We start from the raw sequence: 12,927 nt of genomic DNA, 5'->3' as shown, positions 1-12,927 counted from the left end.
ATTTTGAGTCATTTTACTTAACTCTAAACTCTGTATTCTCCTCTTATTCTCAAAACTTGTAAGTGCAAAGGAATCTTAAAACAATAACTTTCCAAAACTTATACTTTTATCTTAAGGGGAATAAAGGACTTCTTTTGAAACTTTAAGAACTCAAAGACTTAGGATTATGGAACTTTGGGACTCTTTGGAACTTGGGAAACTTTGACACTTTAGGACTTTGGAGTACTGTGGGAGTTTCTTCTAACAGACATAAACCATGTGAGCAACATGGAGTCTAACGTCTTGCCCACATTGGGGAGACCTGTTCTACCCTTGCCATCAGAATAAAACCTTAAATTTAGTGATCACTATCTTAACCCTTTTGGGGTAAATCAAATACTACGGTGGCTTATAGTTCTGGGGAATGAGACCTTGGAATCAAGCCCAACTTGGTGCTAAACACTACTCCCATACTTAGGCTTAGAACTTTTAGGAAAATCCACCTTAAATAGTACAATAAAGTATAATGAAAGCTAATCATGCTTCTCTTTGCTTTAAATCGCAATGATGTGGACTCCTTTCTTAGCTTAGGACTTAAATATCAAAAGTTTCTTAAAATCATCTTTCTTGAATACCAAAACTAAAACTCATTACTTACAAACCATACTTGAAAGTTATGTGAATTCATAGTAACTTTAAGCTTGCAATAATAGCATCAAAATACTTTATCAAATCTAAAAGTTCATTCTTGGATTGTAGAACATTTAAATACATGTATACTCAAATAATCATGGTTTCACAATAGAACTTAATTCTTGACACTATCTTAGAAACACCTGGAAATAACAATTCATGTAGGAACATGCAATTCATGGGATAAAATCTCAATTCAAATAATAATAGATAGAGTAAATCCACAATTCATGAATTTAATAATGTATAATCTAATAAACTTGAAACAAAGTAAATTAGGCATAATTCCACTTGGAAACATGAAATTCTTTAATAAAAATCAAAACTTTAGGCACAAGAATGAAAGGATTGCTCTTGTTCAAACCCCACATACCTTAAATTATGAATTTGGATGAACTCTTGCTTTTGGGACTTTATTCATACTTTTGATGAGTGATTCTTGAAGCTCTCAGTTTGGGGATTTTGATTCTTGAAGAAATTTTGAAAAAGTGACGGTTAAATCTTGAGTTCTCTTGGATTTTGGATTGAAACCCTAGACCTTGTTCTTGAGTAATTTGTGAAAAATATAATGTATTTTGGTGATTTGGGGATTAAATCCCGTGTTAAAGCTGAAAAGGGGATGGAAAATACCCATCTTGCCCTTAATGAGTCAAAGAAGAAGATGAAAATTTATACCAGCAGGAGTTAGCCAAGCGCCGCCCTGCCAAGTCCGCTGGGCTTAGCAAGGCTCCGCCTTGTCAAGTCTGCCGGACTTAGCAAGGTGCTACCCCGCATGTGCCAACGCAATACCCAGGGCTACGCAGAGTTTTACTATTTTGGAACCCCAAACATGCCCTTAAGCTCATCTAAAAATTCTGAAACTCACATGAGATGTACTTTTGACTTGCCCCATCGTATATCAATAAAAAAATCAACAAATGAAGGTTGGGAAGGTCGTGAAATAATTCTTCAAAGTTCAAAGGTACTAAAATAAACTAAGTACCAACTCTTACTCAAAAATTCTAAGGCTTCTTTTGACATGTTATTGAGGCTTAGATGACGAGGAAAACTTGAGGGGTCTTACAATATCTCCCCCTTAGAAACATTCATCCTCGAATGTCACTCGCTAGGATAAGAATATAGAGAAAACTGAGAGTGCAGAGTTGAAACAAATTGCTAAACTGAATCTATATCATTCTAAGCTTTTGAGTACTTTAGAGAACGCATGAACTTATAATAAGAATAGATACATAGCTGAATCTTTGATTATAAGGGCTGAATTAAGGAAAAGTAATACCTTTGGCTGGATCTGAACTCGCGGAGAAGAGGTGCGGGTACTTGGCTCGCAAGTCTGCTTCTGCTTCCTAAGTAGCGCCCAACTGACTGATTCTACCACAAAACTTTGACCAAGGGAACCTCTTTGTTCCTTAGTCTATGGATCTGGTAATCTAGGATCTGAACTGGAATCTCATCATATGAAAGGCTATTCTGGACATCTGGGCTCTCCGAAGGATCTACAACAACAGAATCACCAATGTTCTTCTTAAGCATGGAGACATGAAAGACAGGATGAACAACTGATAGATCTGCGAGCAACTTAACTTCATAGCCTACTTTCTCAACACATCTTAGAATCTTGTAAGGGCCAACATAACGTGGACTAAGCTTCCCTTTTTGACAAACCTCTTCACCCCTTTCATAGTGAAATCTTCAGATATACTAAGTCATCAACTTCAATCTCAAGATATCTTCTTCTTACATCTGCATACGATTTCTGATGACTCTGGGCTGTCTTCAACCTTTCTCTAATCAACTTAACTTTCTCTATAGACTTAAACACTACATCAGGCCCAATCAAAGCAGCCTCACCCACTTTAAACCAACCAATGGATGATCTACATCTCCTCCCATACAAAGCCTCAAACGGGGCCATCTGAATGCTAGAATAATAACTATTGTTATATGCAAACTCAATAAATGGCAAATGCTCATCCCAACTACCCTTGAAATCAAGAGCACATGACCTTAACATATCTTCCAAAGTTTGGATGGTCCTCTCAGCCTGACCATCTGTCTGTGGATAAAAGGCAGAACTAAGATACACTTGGGTACCAATACCCTTCTAAAAAGCTCTCTAAAAATGGGGAGTAAACAGAGTACCCCTATCTGAGATTATAGACAAGGAAACTCCATGTAATCTAACTAACTCTCGGATATACAACTTAGCATAGTCCTCAACTATATAAGATATATGCACTGGTAAGAAATGCACTAACTTAGTCAACCTATCTACAATAGCCCAAATCGAATCATAATAACGATGCAAAAGGGGTAAACCAATCACAAAATCCATATTCACCTCTTCGCACTTCCAAGTAAGCCAAACTCTTGCATTGCACCACCAGGTCTTTGGTGCTCTACCTTAACCCGTTGGTAAGTTTCACACTTCACCACAAACTCTGCTATATCCTTCTTCATACCACTCCATCAATAGATTTCCCACAAGTCGTGGTACATCTTGGTAGCACCAAGATGAATAGAATATTGCGCGCTATGCACTTCAGCCATAATCCTCTGCCTCAGTTTATCAACATAAGGAACACATAATCTATCTTGAAACCTTAACATAATATCTTTCCCTTAGGAGAAAACCTCCACCTTTTGGTCCTTAATTGACTCCTTCAGTTTGACCAAACTAGGATCTATGTCTTGCTTCTCCTTCACTTTCAAAACTAAAGAGGATTCGGAACTACTCTGAACCCAAACATTACCTTCAGGTGAATCAAGCAACCTAACACTCAATCTAGACAAATGATGCACTTCACGAGCTAACTCTTTCTTATTCTTGTCCACATAAGCAGCACTTCCCATAGACAACCTACTAAGGAGGTCTGCCACTACATTGGCCTTGCCCAGATGATACAACCACTTATATCATAATCTTTTAGCAACTCTAACTACTTTCTTTGATGAAGATTCAATTCCCTCTAAGAAAATACATGCTACAGGCTTTTGTAGTCCATAAACACATCAACATGCACACCGTACAGATAGTGTCCCCAAATTTTCAAAGCAAAAACCACAATAGCTAATTCAAGATCATGGGTTGGGTAATTCTTTTTATGCGGCTTCAACTGTATAAAGGCGTAGGATATAACCTTATATCTCTGCGTCAGCACACAACCCAAGACAACTCTAGAGGCATCATAATACACCACAAAACCATTCGTACCATCAGGCAATATCAACACAATGGCTGAAGTGAGTTGAGTCTTCAACTCTCAAAAACTCTTCTCGCAGGAATCTAACCAAAGAAACTTAACTTTCTTTTGGATCAATTGGGTCATGGGTGACGCAATAGATGAGAAACCTTGAATAAAATGGTGGTAATATCCAGCTAGACCCAAGAAACTCCTAATGTCTGACGGAGAGATAGTCTAGGCCAATTTCTTATAGCTTTTGTCTTTTGGGGATCAACTCTAATGCCTTTGGCTGAAATAATATGACCGAGAAAAGCTACTGACCTTAGCCAAAACTCACACTTGTTGAATTTAGCAAATAATTGATGATCTTTAAGAGTCTGCAGGAAAATTCTAAGATGATCTGCATGGTCATCCTCACTATGGAAGTACACAAGAATATCGTCTATGAACACTCTGATAAACATATCTAAATACTGTTTGAACACTCGATTCATGAGGTCCATGAAAGCCACTGGAGAATTAGTAAGCCCTAAAGACATGACTAGAAACTCAAAATGACCATAGCAGGTTTGGAAGGCTGTCTTTGGAATATCACACTCTCTTACTTTAAGCTAATGATAGCCGAATCTAAGGTCTATCTTTGAGAAATAACTTGCACTTTGCAATTGATCAAACAAGTCATCAATTCTCAGAAGAGGGTACTTGTTATGGACTGTGACCTTATTAAGCTGACGGTAGTCAATGCACATACATAAAGAACCATCTTTCTTTCACACGAATAGGACAAGTGCACCCCATAAAGAAATACTGGGCCTTATGAAACCTTTATATAGAAGATATTTGAGTTGCTCTTTCTATTCCTTAAGATCTGTGGGTGCCATACGGTATAGATGGATAGAAATAGGATGTATATCAGGAAGAAGGTTAATCTCGAACTCTCTCTATCGGAAGGTACCCCTGAGAGATCTTCTGGAAAAACATCAGGAAACTCATTAACTATGTTGACTGACTGAATAGTTGGAGTCTCAGACTTAGTGTCTTTAACTTAAACTAGATGATAGATGCAACCTTTGGATATCAACTTTCTGGCTTTAAGGTAGGATATAAAATGACTCTTGGGAGATACAAAATTTCTGAACCACTCAAAAATTGGCTCATCAAGAAACTAAAACTTAACAACACTAGTACGACAGTCTATAGATGCATAACAAGAGTGAAGCCAATCCATACCTAGAATAATATCAAAATCAACTATATCTAACTCTATCAAATCTATGATTATGAATCTGTGAAGAACAGTAACAAGACACTTTTTATACACTTGTTTAGCAACAACTAACTAACCTACTAGAGTAGAAACCAGGAAAGGTTCAAGAATCTTTTCTGGACTCATTTCAAAATTCACAGCAACTAACGGGGTCACATAAGAGAAACTTAACCTAGGGTCCAACAACACATAAACATCAAATTGAAAGACATAGAGAATACCAGTAACAACATTTGGAGAATCCCCCTGCTCCTGATGAGATAGTAAAGCATAGAATTAGTTATGGTGCTGTCCGCCACCGGTACCGAATGAAGCACCCTGAGGAGGGGCTGGATAAGCTAAATGAGCTGGTGCACTGGTAGCCTAAGTCTGGGGTCGAACATCTTTGTTCCTCTGCCTGGTATATAGAAACTCTCTGAGTCTGTGGCCCAATTTTCCACAACCAAAACAACCCCTCTGTTCGGCCAAACACTCGCCAGGATGGGTTCTGCCACACTTAGCACATGGGGGATAACTGAGCATGTTAATCACACTGTTCTGGTACCTGGACATAGAAGACTTATTCCCCTGCTCCTGACTATTTCTAGGTGCAAAAGCACTGGCTGATGAAGGTGCTGGCATAGTCGAATGACTTTTAAAACTGCATGAGGTTCCCTCCATAAAATCTAGTCTGACCATACTCATGCTGCTCTGACCTAGCCCTCTTGTTTCCTCTTACTCTATCTCTCTCCTTTATCTTGTCTGCCTCTATCTAATGAGCATGTATCATCATCCTAGCTAGATCTATATCCTTATTAAGCATAACAGTCCTACACTCTTTAACAACTAATCCAGACACGCCAGTCATAAACTTACTCATACTAGTTCTGGAGTTAGCTACCAAATCAGGAGCATACTTAGATAATTAGTTGAACTTGAGGCAATACTCCTTAACTATCATGGAGCCCTACCTCAAGTTCATGAATTCTTCTATCTTCGCTTCCCTCATCTTAAGTGGGAGGAACTTGTCCAAGAATACATCCTGGAACACCTGCCAAGTCATAGGGGCTGCATTCTTCCCTCTATTCGTTCTCCACATCACAACCCAATTATACATAATATTTTTTAGCCTATAAGATTCCAGCTCTACACTCTCTTCTTCAAAAATATACATAACTTGGGTGATCTTCTTCACCTCCTCAAGATATAACTGTGGGTCCTTACCTACCTTTGACCTATAGAACTCTGGCGGATTCATTTTTATAAAATCTCAAATCCTGGCTGCAGCTAAATCACTTTTTTGTTAATGTGTAAGCCTGATTATTAGCCTGAACATTAGCGGTGATTGCCTGAGCTAGCGCTTGAAAAACTACCCGAAACTCAGCATAAGACACATTCTCATTTAGGGGATCAACAGATTGAGGTTGCTGTTTATCATTCCTATGGGCATTAGCTCTTCAGGTAGACATTTTCTATCATAAAAGAGTATGAGTTAATAGCAGAGAGAGAGAGACAACTGTAAGAATGATGGTTTATAAAAGAAAGAGATGACTTTTCCTAAAACATCTTGTAGCCTCTTGCTCATAGATGTGGCGCGCTACACACCGATGATCAAGACTCTATGTAACGCAGCTTGTCAGACTCCCTAGGACTCTCTAAACCTTAGTATCTGATGCCATATTTGTAACTCCCTGAAATCTTATCTCGAGATGTCACACGGTGCTTAAGGCTACGAGTATCCCCAAGCTAACCCTTTGAGCCTGCTACAATGTCTAGAAACTTACTTTAAGATATTAAAATCAAAACAATAGAACTGTCATATCATATCTAATTGAAATACGAAGAAGTATTATTTGAATAACAGAATACTGAAAGTCTAAAACATATCTGATAGTCTAACAAGCCTCTACTTTCTAAATAACTAGAGAGTCATTAGTACTAACCCCCAACTGACTCAAACTGAATTGAAAATAATACTCATAACACTATGAAAGCAAAAAAGCTGCAGATATAGGTCCTCAAACCATGTGAACTCACCAAAGATAAAGATATAGCTGAGATGCTCAGAAATTTGAAATTTTGAAAAGTGATGGTTAAATCTTGAGTTCTCTTGGATTTTGGGTTGAAACCCTATACCTTGTTCTTGAGTAATTTGTGAGAAATACCATGTATTTTGGCAATTTAGGGATTAAATCCCGTGTTAAAGTTGGAAAGGGGATGAAAAATACCTATCTTGCCCTTAATGAGTCAGAGAAGAAGCTAAAAATTTATACCAACAAGAGTTATCCAGGCGCCGCCCTGCCAAGTCAACTGGGCTTAGCAAGGCACTGCTCTGATAAGTCTGCCGGACTTAGAAAGGCACCACCCTGCTTATGCCAACGCGATACCCAGGGCGACATGGGCTTATCACGGAGCCTTACTATTTTACAACCCCAAACATGCCCTTAAACTCGTCTAAAAATTTTGAAACTCACCCGAGATGTACTTTTAACTTTTCCCATTGTATATCAACAAAAAATTCAACAAACAGAGGTCGAGAAGGTCATGAATTAATTCTTCAATGTTCAAAGGTACTAAAATAAACTAAGTCCCAATGCTTAGTAAAAAATTTTAAGTATAATGCTTCTTTTGACATGCTATTGAGGATTAGATGACGAGGAAAACTTGTGGGGTCTTATAATCAGGGATTGTGTTTTGTGAATCAGGACAAACTGTATCATTCCTTTGTTCATCAGTGGTTAATTCTTGTATTTTAGGAGTTGCCCTAATTTCCTAACGCCTCAAAATCTAGTTCCCGAGATGCCACTCGGTGCTCTGAACTATAAGTAGTCCTGATCTAACCTTGGCTTCCTTATAATACATTTGAATCTCAACATGGGAAATAAAAGTCTAAAATCACGATAAAATACAGAAATTTATCAGAGTAATATGAACATATCTGAAAATGCTAACCTTATCAATATAATAAAACAAATGCTAAAAAGTATGACTATGACAACTGAAATCTAAGACTGAATCTAGTAGTCCGACAAGCCTCTACTACTAAAGAACTAAAGAGTCATTGGGACAGACTCCCAACTGACTCAGACTAAACTAAAAATAATAACTCAAATACTATGAAAGCTGGAAAGCTACAAGAGTAGGTCCTCGAACCATGAAGACTCACCAAAAGTAGGGGTGTAGATGAGATGCTCGGAAATATCATTCTCGCTACTGAGACTGAGCACCTGAACCTACATTATGAGATAATGTATCACATATACGTATATGTGGATCAATACTTTGAGGATGTACTGAGTATATAGGGGTTCATGCAGTAAGTAAACAATATCATTACAGTTTATAAAACAATGGATGCTAACTGTAAGTGACTCACATAGGCTTAAGAAATTTGAAATCTGAATATCATAAATCATGAAGATTAAAACATACAAGGTAAGGCTTGTTAGTCATTACACTTAGTTTTGAAATCTATACTTCCATTTCATTCTCAAATCATAAAAGCTAGGTGGAAAAAGAACTTACCTTTGTGTATGAAAGATAAAACTGTAACTCTATAACTCTGTAACTAAAAGCTTAAGTAAAATAATATCTGCATAAGTTTGTGAGCCTTTACACTTAGTTTCTAAAATATTTAGGGAAAATTACTTTATCTTTTATCTGAAAGCTTTAGGGAAAATACATTATCTTAGGGAAAAATATCTTAGCTAAATTGAGGTTCTCTTAACCGACATAAACCATATGATTAACATGGAGTCCAACGTCTCGTCCTTCTAAGGAAGAAACCTCACATTGGGGAGAGGTGTCATACCCTTTGCAGGGAGTATAACCTATCTATGTGATCGATCACAAGCTGAATCTATCATCCATATCTAATGGGAATAATCTGATAAGCTGTACCTACGTTGGCTACGCAGTTTTGTGGTAGTAGGATGGGCTAAAACCATACTCCCTGCTCGGTGCTAAATACTACTTCATTTTAAAACTGTATGCTCATTCTGTTGGAAATTCACTTTTTAAAACTAACATAAGGGTTTATCTAAAACCAATTATGCATTTTTCTGATATAAACTGTGCTCAAATCTGTAATCTATTTTTTGTAAACTGTAGTCAATTCTGAAAAGTAGATTCCATAGCTAAACTGAGGATCTGAAGATCATATACTATTGATATAATTGAATGTCAATGTATCAAACAGGGGCTCGAAACCCCTTTCTTTAAACTGTGTAAATGCATGGCAAAACATCATGCTTTGTAAGGTTCTTAAAATCCTTCAATAATATCAAGATAGTAACTTAAAATCATAATATCATGCTTAACTCAATTGAAAAACTGAAAACAACATCTCAATTCATGCTTGTGGTATTCAAAATCATAAAGGAGCATTCTCTAACTCAAAATAAATATGAAATTGCATAATTAAATCATATCATGCTCAAAATCATCAATAAGGGACTTTGGGTATAAACCCTACTTTCAATTTTATAGAAAGGCATATAAAATCAAGTATCTTTGTAATTTAAAAATAAGTTTTGGGCACAAGGATAAAAGAATTGTCCTTGTTCATAACCCCACATACCTTAGATAATGAACTAGATGAACAACTTGCTTTTAAGACTCTATTTGTGTTCTTGAATGTAGACTCTATTTGTGTTCTTGAATGTAGACTCTTAAAGTTCTTGGTCTAGGAATCGTGAATCTTGAACCAATTTGGAAAAGTAATAGTGGAATCTTGAGATTCTTGAAGATGAATGTTGAAGCTTAGGATTTGCTAATTAGAGAGAGTTTGATGAAAAATAATCCTAATGTGCCTAGAATAGGCTTTAATCTTGTGTTTGGACGGATTGGGGGTGAAAAAGACTTAGTTGCCCTTAAAAATCCAAATAAATTAATAATGAATAGGGCCCTTCTCACGTTGCAACCTTTATCTGGGTTGACTGGCCCTCGCGATGCGATAGATAATCAATTCAAATAGCCCTTGCATCACGACCCCTATCTGGGTTGACTAGCCCTCGCAATGCGGGCCTATCGCGAGTCCTCACTGTTTTGGACATCCAAACTTGGTCTTATGCTAGTACAAAAATTCCAAAACTTACTCGAGATATACTATTGACTCCCCCTATCTTGAATCAACCAAAAAATCAACTATCGAAGGTCGAGAGGGTCATAAATAAAATCTTTAAAGTTTGAAGGTCTAAAAATTACTAAGTTCTAATACTTAGCCAGAATTTTCTAAGTGTGAGAACTCTCTTAACATGTTTTAAAGGGCTTAGAGGATGAGGAAATTTCACGGGGTCTTACAAATTTGCTCCTTCGTACCAAGATCAACATCTCCGTGCATGTCTGATTTTGTGCTCAATACAACGTTCTCTTTGTTTTTCTTAAAAGAATAGAAAATAGATTAGTTTGTTATGTCCAAAATAACCCACATAACCTCAAATATGTTCATAATACATACTTGACAATGATCTTGAACACCAGACTTGGACTTTTTATCATTGAAGTGTTCATCGCTGGGTTCTTCTTCACGGGTTGCCGACGGATGTGTCGTGAAGCTTTCTCTCTGATAGGCATTTAGACTTGGTAATAACTCATCTGGGATTGTAAACTGTGAATCAAACAAATTTGTTTCATCCATTTTCTCATCAGTGATCTGCAAAAGAAATGAAAGAAAATATATAATTGTCCTCTGGATTGTTAGGATTGTTACATCACATAAACTAAAGTTCAATTCAATATACATACTCGACCATCATGATGAACAATCTTCTCAAAATATATGTAATCCAAATTTATACTTTGAAGAAGATCATTGTAATACCCCGTACTTTTTTCTAGCTTGAAATCATCTCAAGAATGTTAGAAATTTACTTTGAAAGATGAATCCACTTTTGTACACTTAGAATTTTTAATATTTTCACTTTTTATCATGTGGAAAATTGAATTAGCTTTCCAAAGATACCAATTTTGTCCAAATCCGGTATCAAAGTAAAAAGTTATGGACGTTTTACTCAAAGTTGTCAGAATCGCTTAGGTGCGACGGCCAGGTTGATGGGCCGTCGACCAAGCAACGTACTGTCATGGCCAAGGTAGTGAGGCAACCTTTTGGATAAGGTGGGACGGACAGGTCGATGGACCGTCGAACTTGCAAAGGACCATCGTCCAAGCGTCGCTACTTAGGCAGTGAGTCCTTATCCTGGTCCACCTACAATGGTCGAAACGACTGACCGTCAAACTTACGTTGGACCATCGCCCAAGCCATCGCTACTTAGGTAGCGAGTCCCTATCCTGGTCTACCTACAATGGTTGAAACAACGAACCGTCAATCCAGCGACGGACCATCGCATGAGCCGTTGCAGGTTTCGTTCAATGAGTTTTTAAGCCATTTTTAAAGGGGATTTTTGGTTTTTTACTGCCCATTTATATACCTAGTAATATATGACCAAGGCTCATAATTTCATTATTCTTCCACAATATTAAAATTAGGGTTTTCTCCCTAGGAGCAATTCTTAAGCAACAAAATCAAAATCTTCTTCAAGAACTAAGAGATTCAAATTCTTTAAGTTGAAGAACTTCAAGAAAGTCATGACCAGGTATGCATAGTGTTCATTCATGGAATCCTTTCGTCCATGAAGCCCAAGAATCTCTTTTTAAAGTTCAAGTGTATGGATTTCTGTATGAATTTCATGTTTGGTTTGCTTTTGTTCATGTTGATAATGACCAATTGAATTCTAATCCATGTTGGGTGATCAATTTTATGTGGAATTGATTAGTATAGGTGTAGATTCATGTGAACCTATGATTACACCCTTGGATGATGAAATTAGAGTTGAATCATGATGTTTATTTGTTGTATAATATTGTCTACATATACTATGCTTACCATGTGTTTGATTAAATGCCTATGTGAAGGAAAAGTGCCCAACCAGTATGATATTATGTAATCCTTATGTATGTAAAAGTTTATGCATATCACATGTTTGAAGAAATGCCTCAATAAATGAATTATGGATTGTGATGTTGGTCATATATTCAAGAAAGTCATGCTTTGTCAGTTTCTTTCCATCGAGTCCTGGGGGTACTTGTACCCGATAATTTAGCTGTATGCCTAGAGCCTATGTCATGTTCTCAAGATACTCTCAATCAAGCTGTGTTCAGTAGAATTCAGTCAATCTCATGACTTAGGAAAACTCAGAAAATTCAGTAAATCACAGTCAGTTATCAGACCTCAATAATATTCCATCAGTAAACGAAACTTAGTTAACTCAGTCTAGTTATTTTAGTTAATCATGTTCAGCATCTATTCATATTGGAGTAGAAATTAGCACCGAGTCAACCCAAGGATGGGAACTCACCTGTTATATTTCTTAGAAGCAATCCTTGCATTCTAGAACTATGTAGCCAGCACAGGTTGAGACATCATAACCTAGTATATGAGGGTAGATGAGGTGTTTTAACCTATCATATGAGGGTTCCCACCATTCTCACTAGAGTTACCTGTTATATGAGGGTTACTCATATATTGTCCTTACCAGTGGTACGGTATTGACACCCTTCCAATCAGGGCATAAATTGGACCCTAATTCATCTAAAAGACATTATTTCGGGCATGTCGGTTAGATAACTACTTCCTACAATTTTAGTATCAGTATCAGTAAAAGAACTCAAATAGTTCTTCAGGTTCAGGACTGTCAGATACAGTCAACTCAGAACAATATAAAGCTTAATTAGTTCCATCTAATTTAGGACTGTCAGATATAGTCACTCATGTTATCAGTTCTATCAGTTATCAGAACTCAGTCATTAGTCATATTAGTTATCAGTAAA

The sequence above is a fragment of the Capsicum annuum genome, chromosome 7 (genome assembly GCF_002878395.1).
Source record: "Capsicum annuum cultivar UCD-10X-F1 chromosome 7, UCD10Xv1.1, whole genome shotgun sequence".
Taxonomy (NCBI): Eukaryota; Viridiplantae; Streptophyta; class Magnoliopsida; order Solanales; family Solanaceae; genus Capsicum; species Capsicum annuum.
This window is presented reverse-complemented; position numbering follows the sequence as displayed.